This window comes from Triticum aestivum, chromosome 3B (assembly GCF_018294505.1).
Source record: "Triticum aestivum cultivar Chinese Spring chromosome 3B, IWGSC CS RefSeq v2.1, whole genome shotgun sequence".
NCBI lineage: Eukaryota > Viridiplantae > Streptophyta > Magnoliopsida > Poales > Poaceae > Triticum > Triticum aestivum.
The window spans coordinates 717737373-717746765 of record NC_057801.1 but is presented as its reverse complement, the minus strand read 5'-3'; positions in this window follow the sequence as shown (position 1 = coordinate 717746765).

The window sequence follows — 9393 nt, the reverse complement described above, 5'->3', positions numbered from 1 at the left end:
CCCTTCCTTCCCCGCCCCTCCTTCCGCCCTCGTGTCGCCTCCCCGAGAGGCGGCCGGGGCAGCCCCCGCGCCTCTGCTCTCGGCCTCGCCCCTTCATCCTCTCCCCTGCCGTCGCGTCCTCCTGGCCCGGGGCAGGGGGCAGCGGCGGTGTCACTCGGCTTGGCGGTGGTCCGGTGACCCGGCGTGGTGGCCGGCGGCGGACGTGGTGGCGGCGCTGCTCCTTGGCGGCGGGTGAGGGAGTCCTGGATTAGGGGGTCCTCGGACAGCCGGACTATATACTTTGGCCGGACTGTTGGACTATGAAGATACAAGATTGAAGACTTCGTCCCGTGTCCGGGTGGGACTCTCCTTTGCGTGGAAGGCAAGCTTGGCAATTCAGATATGTAGATCTCTTTCTCTGTAACCGTCTCTGTGTAACCCTAGCCCCCTTCGGTGTTTATATAAACCGGAGGGTTTAGTCTATAGGACAAGAACAATAATAATCATAGGCTAGCTTCTAGGGTTTAGCCTGTATGATCTCGTGGTAGATCAACTCTTGTAATACTCATATCATCAAGATTAATCAAGCAGGAAGTAGGGTATTACCTCCATTGAGAGGGTTCAAACCTGGGTAAACATTGTGTCCCCTGCCTCCTGTTACCATTAGCCTTAGACGCACAGTTCGGGACCCCCTACCCGAGATCCGCCGGTTTTGACACCGACATTGGTGCTTTCATTGAGAGTTCCATTGTGCCGTCACGATAAGGCTTGATGGCTCCTTCAATCATCTGCAACGATGCGATCCGGGGTGAGGTTCTTCTCCTCGGTCAGATCTTCGTATTTGGCGGCTTCATACTGCGGGCCAACTCGCTTGGCCATCTAGAGCAGATCGATAGCTACGCCCCTCGCCATTAGGTCAGGTTTGGAAGCCTGAACTACACCGCCGACATCCGCGGAGATTTGATCTTCGACGGATTCGAGCCCATGGCAGGTGCGCCGAACGGTGACGATGAGCATGACTTAGATCTGCCATCGGACGGTGTTCAGGAGATCACACTTATGGCTGCCCCGGCTTTTAATCCGGAGCAGATCGTGCCATCCTAGGGCGGGTGGATGGACCCTGCCACGGAGGACGCACACTCATCGGCGCTAGAGCCGAACACAGACTTCACCTCCAAATAGATCTGTGTCATCGGACCCTCGGACTCGTCTCCGGCCATAGGTTCCGAACCACGCGCGTCTGTGCCTATCGAATTTGAGTAGGAACCGATCATGGAGTTTACCTTTGCGGATATCCTTCAGCACTCACCCTTGGGCGATGTGCTAAATTCACTGAAATCTCTCTCCCTATCAGGAGACTCTTGGCCGAACTATGTCCGGCTCGAGTGGGAAGCGGACGACGAAGAAATTCGTTTCCCACTCACCACCCACTTGGTAGCCACTGTCGATGACTTAACCGACACGCTTGACTTCGACTCCGAAGACATCGACGGTATGAACGACGATGCTGGAGATGAACAGGAACCACCGCCCACGGGGCGCTGGACAGCCACCTCATCATATGATATATACATGGTGGATACACCCAAAGAAAACAACGGCGAGGAACGGAAGGATGCAACGGAGGATAATCCCCTCGAGAAGCAACCAAAGCGACGACGTAGGCGCCGCTCTAAATCCCGCCACAATAAAAACAACGATAACAGCGCAAGAAGAAATAATACGCTGGTCGACTCCAAAGGAAACGACGACCCCGTGGACCCAGTGATGGAGCAGGATGAGCCAGGGGACGACGAACATAATCCGGAGCCGCTGTCCGATCACGGCGATGCCGAGGGTAAAACTCATCAACCTGTCTCCGGAGAGGAGAACAGTCGGGACGACGATGCACACATCATCCCGGAAAGGCACTTGGAACAAGAGAACCTCCATAGAAGGCTTATTGCCACCGCGAGGAGCTTGAAGAAGCAGAAGCAAAGGCTTAAGGCCGCGCAGGATACGCTCAACCGCAGATGGAACAAAGTGATCGACACTGATGAAAAATACGGCGGCGATCACCACACAAAGAGCTACCCAAAGCGCAAGCTGCTACCCGAATTCGACGATGAAGCTATAGATCCCATTTAGCCGAAAAATAAAATGGCCGATCAGCCGGACCGACCACCTCGTGGCCGCGACAGGGCGGCTAATGACGCCGCACACAAGTCAGCGCACGATTTACGCGAGCACCTGGACAAAAAAGCCGGTATGACCAGGTCCATCTATGGATCTAGGAAGCGTGCTCCGGCATAGGATCATGACCGTCCAAATGACTATACTGATCGAATAAAAGCTCGGAATCAATACCGAACACTACAACCGTCAGAAGAATGCCATGACACATCCAAATACAGGGGTGCCACGCACCCCCTGTGCTTCACCGACGAGGTGCTGGATCATGAATTTCCAGAGGGATTCAAACCCTGAACATAGAGGCATACGACGGAACGACAGACCCCGGGGTCTGGATTGAGGACTTTATCCTTCACATCCACATGGCTCGCAGAGATGATCTCCACGCCATCAAATACCTGCCCCTCAAGTTGAAGGGACCATCTCGACACTAGTTGAAAAGCCTCCCCGAAAACTCAATTGGCAGTTGGGAAGAACTTGAGGATGCTTTTAGGGCTAATTTCCAAGGGACCTATGTCCGACCTCCGGATGCAGACGATTTAAGTCACATAATTCAACAACCCAGAGAGTCAGCCCGTAAGCTGTGGAACAGATTTCTCACCAAGAAGAATCAAATCGTCGACTGCCCGGACGCCGAAGCCTTAGCGGCTTTCAAACACAGTGTCCGGAACGAATGGCTCGCCAGACACCTCGGCCAGGAAAAACCGGGGACAATGGCAGCCCTAACAAGCCTTATGACCCGCTTTTGCACGGGCGAGGATAGTTGGTTGGCCCGTAGCGGCACCAGCGACCCAGGCACATCCGAAGTCAGGGATGGCAACGGGAAACCGTGACGCAATAGAAACAAGCGTCGAAATAATGAAGACAACCCAGACAACATGGCGGTAAACGCCGGATTCAGGGGCTCTCGACCCAGTCAACAGAAAAGACCATTTAAAGGCAGCAGAGATGTACCGTCCAGCCTAAACAAGATTCTAGACAAATTATGTCAAATTCATGGCACCCCCGAAAAACCTGCAAATCACACCAACAGATAATGCTGGGTCTTCAAGCAGGCTAGCAAACTAAACACCGAACACAAGGGGAGGGAGACGCCAAGTGAAGATGAGGATGAGCCTCGCCAGCCGAACACTCGGATACAGAAAAAATTCCCACCAGAGGTCAAAACAGTGAACATGATTTAAGCAACTCACATACCAAAGAGGAGGCGCAAGCGCGCACTCCGAGACATATACATTGTAGAGCCCATTGCCCCCAAGTTCAACCCTTGGTCGGCCTGCCCGATCACTTTTGATCGCAGGGATCATCCGACTAGTATTCGGCATGGAGGATCGGCTGCTCTGGTGCTCGACCAAATAATTGACGGATACCATCTCACCCGAGTCCTTATGTACGGCGGCAGTAGTCTCAATCTGATACATTAGGACACTGTCCGCAAAATGGGAATAGACCCGTCAAGAATCAGCCAAAGTAATACTACCTTCAAAGGAGTAATACCAGGCGTAGAGGCCCGCTGCACGGGCTCTCTAGTACTAGAGGTTGTATTCGGTTCTCCCGACAACTTCCGAAGCGAAGAATTAATCTTCGACATCGCTCCATTCCGAAGTGGCTATCACGCACTACTCGGAAGAACGACCTTCGCTCGTTTCAACGCAGTACCGCACTACGCTTATCTTAAACTTAAGATGCCTGGTCCACGTGACGTCATTATAGTTAGCAGAAATATAGAGTGTTCCTTACATGCGGAAGAACATGTGGCGGCTCTAGAAGCCGAACACTGAACGACCTCTCCAACCAGAATAAATGATCGGTCGTCAAGACCGCGGACACGGTTAGATGAGTCCGGCGCACCACTAGTTGTAGCACCCAGATAAACCTGAGCTTGGGTCGATGGATATACCCCCATAGATGGTGCTAGGGGTTGCCTGCATGTAAAAAGGCCCATAGTTTGGCTTGACCCTATTAATACAATAATAGATTGCATTTTCATGGTTCATTAAGAATAACCAACTTTTCGCACGAAGTCTTTCACCTGGGTTTTCTCTTTTTTTACAGATGATCATCATGCTACACCCTTCCAGGATACGGCACAACGGAGACAAAGGCGCAGACGTGCAGCAGGGCCCCGCTCAAAGGTTTCTTTTTAGATTAAGACCCTGTGTAAACCTTTTTAATGTCTCTTGTTGCTCCACACCCTCCGGGCACTTAACACAACCGAGAGGGATGCTGGCGTTATTGGCATTTCGTCACACTAGACTAATGCATATACCTAGAAATTCAAGGCTCATTGTCGAGGGCGTTACTCAGCCCAGTATATGTAGTAAAGTCCGAATACCTTAGGGAGTGTTCGGCGTCGCGAGTTTGGCCTTATATGCATCAGCTCCGAATCATGTCTTTGGTGGTCAATAGTTGGGTTTGCCGGCTCCCGTGTTTTGCTACCTGACGTTCCGCTCTATCGGCTAAGGTGGCACCGGGAGAACTACTGCGATTGTGCCCTGGTTCATCTGGATGATCACCTCAGTAGAGAAAGCCAAAAACTGACTGTCATGATAAAGCGCGAGACCGGTCAACCACTCGATGAATTAGCAGAATATCTTCGCGATTCCTCCGCATTAATGAAGGACCGGTTTCCCGGTCATGTATGTACGTGCACCGAATTCGGATGAACGCAGAAGTACCGGGGGCTATATAGTAGCCCCACCGTCAAACTCCTATGGCTACGTGAAAGTGTTAAAGCTATATAGTCTGATTGCCTTGTTCGCCGCGCTATCACCTCCTTAATGGACCAAGACATTGGATCAAATGTGCTTATGCACTTTTCCGAACACCCCCGCATTACATGCGTGGGGGCTGAAGCCGACAACTGCAAACTTTCAGGTTATATACATACATAAACGGCCGCACAGGAGGCACCATAATACTTTCGGGCAAAAGTATAAACACAACCTTTATAATCAAAATAGCATTGTTTTTACAATTCAGATACATGTCACTCGAACATGGTACTTGCTACATCTTGAGCTTGCGTTGGTTTTCCTTGAAGAGGAAAGGGTGATGCAACAATAGTAGCGTAAGTAGTTCCCTCAGTTTTTGAGAACCAAGGTACCAATCCAGTAGGAGGATCCTCAAAAGTCCCACACACCTACACAAACAAACAAAGAACTCGCAACCAACGCAATAAAGGGGTTGTCAATCCCTTCAAGGCCACTTGGAAAAGTGAGATCTAATAGAGATAGTATGATAAGATAAATATATTTTTGGTATTTTATAATATAGATGCAAAAAGTAAAGATGCAAATAAAAGTAGATTGAAAGAAAATAAGATAAAAGATAGACCCGGGGGCCATAGGTTTCACTAGAGGCTTCTCTCAAGATAGCATAAGTATTACGGTGGGTGAACAAATTACTGTCGAGCAATTGATAGAAAAGCGAATAATTATGATATTATCTAGGCATGATCATGTATATAGGCATCACGTCCGTGACAAGTAGACCGACTCCTGCCTGCATCTACTACTATTACTCCACACATCGACCGACTCCAGCCTGCATCTAGAGTATTAAGTTCACAAAGAACAGAGTAACGCATTAAGCAAGATGACATGATGTAGAGGGATAAACTCATGCAATATGATATAAACCCCATCTTTTTATCCTCAATGGCAACAATACAATACGTGCCTTTCAACCCTTTCTATCACTAGGTAAGGACACCGCAAGATTGAACCCAAAGCTAAGCACTTCTCCCATGGCAAGAAAGATCAATCTAGTAGGCCAAACCAAACTGATAATTTGAAGAGACTTGCAAAGATAACTCAATCATACATAAAAGAATTCAGAGGAGATTCAAATATTTCTCATAGATAAACTTGATCATAAACCCACAATTCATCGGATCTCGACAAACACACCGCAAAAAGAGTTTACATCGAATAGATCTCCACAAGAGAGGGGGAGAACATTGTATTGAGATCCAAAAAGAGAGAAGAAGCCATATAGCTAATAACAATGGACCCAAAGGTCTGTGGTAAACTACTCACAACTCATCGGAAGGGCTATGGTGTTGATGTAGAAGCCCTCCGTGGTCGATTCCCCCTTCGGCAGAGCGCCGGCGAAGGCTCCAAGATGGGATCTCGCGGATACAGAAGGTTACGGCGGTGGAAATTGTGTTTCGGGTGCTCCCTGGATGTTTTCGGGGTACGTAGGCTTATATAGGAGGAAGAAGTACGTCGGTGGCCGCCCGAGGGGCCCATGAGACAGGGGGGCGCGCCCTACCCTCTCGTGGCCGCCTCGGCTGCTTCTTGACTTGCACTCCAAGTCTTCTGGATCACGTTCGTTCCAAAAATCACGCTCCCAAAGGTTTCATTCCATTTGGACTCCGTTTGATATTCCTTTTCTTCGAAATACTGAAATAGGCAAAAAAACAGCAATATGGGTTGGGCCTCCGGTTAGTAGGTTAGTCCAAAAAATGATAACAATGTGTAAAATAAATCCCATAATCATCCAAAAGGGGTAATATAATAGCATGGAACAATCAAAAATTATAGATACGTTGGAGACGTATCAAGCATCCCCAAGCTTAATTCCTACTCGTCCTCGAGTAGGTAAATGATAAAAACAAAATTTTTGATGTGGAATGCTACCTAGCATAATTCTCAATGTAATTTTCTTTATTGTGGCATGAATGTTCAGATCCAAATGATTCAAGATAAAAGCTTATAAAACATAAAAATAATAATGCTTCAAAGCATACTAACAAATAATCATGTCCTATCAAAATAGCATAGCCAAAGAAAGCTTATCCCTACAAAATCATATAGTTAGGCCATGCTTCCTTTTCATTACACAAAATACTCCCATCATGCACAACCCCGATGACGAGCCGAGCAATTGTTTCATACTTTTTAACGCGCTTCAGCTTTTTCAACTCTTACGCAATACATGAGCGTAAGCCATCGACATAGCACTAAGGTGGTAAAAGATGGTGGTTGTGAGGACAAAAAGAGGGAGAAGATAGTCTCACATCAACTAGGCGTATCAACGGGCTATGGAGATGCCCATCAATAGATATCAATGTGAGTGAGTAGGGATTGCCATGCAACGGATGCACTAGAGCTATAAATATATGAAAGCTCAACAAAAAGAACTAAGTGAGTGTGCATCCAACTCGCTTGCTCATGAAGACCTAGGGCATTTTGAGGAAGCCCATCATTGGAATATACAAGCCAAGTTCTATAATGAAAAATTCCCACTAGTATACGAAAGTGACAACATAGGAGACTCTCTATCATGAAGATCATGGTGCTACTTTGAAGCACAAATGTGGAAAAAGAGATAGTAGCATTGTCCCTTCTCTCTTTTTCTCTCATTTTATTCTTTTTCTTTTTCTTTTTTCTTTGACCTTTCTTTTTTTGGCCTTTCTCTTTTTTCTTTTCTTTTTCTCTTTTTTTTCTTTTTGTAAAGTCCGAAGTCTCATCCCGACTTGTGGGGGAATCATAGTCTTCATCATCCTTTCCTCACCGAGACAATGCTCTAATAATGAAGATCATCACACTTTTATGGATTTACAACTCAAAGCTATAACAAGATATGACTCTATATGAATGCCTCCGGCGATGTACCGGGATATGCAATGAACCAAGAACGACATGTATGACAATTATGAAGGTGGCCTTGCCACAAATACGATGTCAACTACATGATCATGGAAAGAGCAATATGACAATGATGAAACGTGTCATAATAAACGGAACGGTGGAAAGTTGCATGGAAATATATCTCGGAATGGCTATGAAAATGCCATAATAGGTAGGTATGGTGGCTGTTTTGAGGAAGGTAAATAATGGGTTCAATACCGGCGAGAGTTGCGTAGTAATAAGAGAGGCTAGCAAAGTGGAAGGATGAGTGTGCGTATATCCATGGACTCACATTAGTCATAAAGAACTCATATACTTATTGCAAAAGTCTACTTAGCCCTCGAAGCAAAGTACTACTACGCATGCCCCAAGAGGGATAGATTGGTAGGAAAAGACCATCGCTCGTCCCCGACTGCCACTCATAAGGAAGAAAATCAAAAGAGCACCTCATGCAACAAATTGGTCAAACAACTTTTACCATACGTGCATGCTACGGGACTTGCTAACTTCAACAAAAGTATTTCTCAGTTTCATAATTATCCACTAGCATGACCCTAACATTACTACCTATCTCAAAACAATTATCAAGCAACAAATTAATCATAGCATCCAATTCACTTCATATGGTAGTTTTTATTATACCCAACTTGGATGATCATCATTCTAGGACCAAATTTATAACCATAGCAAATACCATGCTGTTCAAAGACTCTCAAAATAATATAAGTGAAGCATGAGAGACTAGCAATTTCTTCAAAATTAAGTTACCACCATGCTCTAAAAAAATATAAGTGAAGCACTAGAGCAAAAACTATCAATCTCAAAAGATATAAGTGAAGCACATAGAGTATTCTAGCAAATTCTAATCAAGTGGGCTTCCCCCAAAAGGTGTGCACAACAAGGATGATTGTGGTAAACTAAAAAGAAAATACTAAAATAATACACGACACTCCAAGCAAAACACATATCATGTGGCAAATAAAAATATAGCTCCAAGTAAAGTTACCAATGAACGAAGACGAAAGAGGGGATGCCTTCCCGGGGCATCCCCAAGCTTAGACTTTTGGCTATCTTTGAATATCTTGGGGTGCCATGGGCATCCCCAAGCTTAGGCTCTTGCCACTCCTTATTCCATAGTCCATTAAAGCTTTACCCAAAATTTGAAAACTTCACAACACAAAACTCAACAGGAAATCTTATAAGCTCCGTTAGTGAAAGAAAACAAAACCACCACATAAGGTACTTTAATGAAGTCATTCTTTATTTATTTTGGTGTTAAACCTACTGTATTCCAAGTTCTCTATGGTTCATACCCTTACATACTAGCCATAGATGCATCAAAATAAGCAAACAACACACGAAAAACAGAATCTGTCAAAAACAGAACAATCTATAGCAATCTGTAACTAACGGAAACTTCTGGAACTCTAAAAATCCTAATAGGACGTACTGGAAAATTTGTTTATTGATCAGCAGCAAAAAGAATCAATGCAAAAGTACGTTTCTGTGATTTATTGAATTTTTTATCGTGAGCGCAAAGTTTCTGTTTCTCAGCAGAATCAAATCAACTATCATCATAGATTATCCTATAGGTTCTACTTGGCAC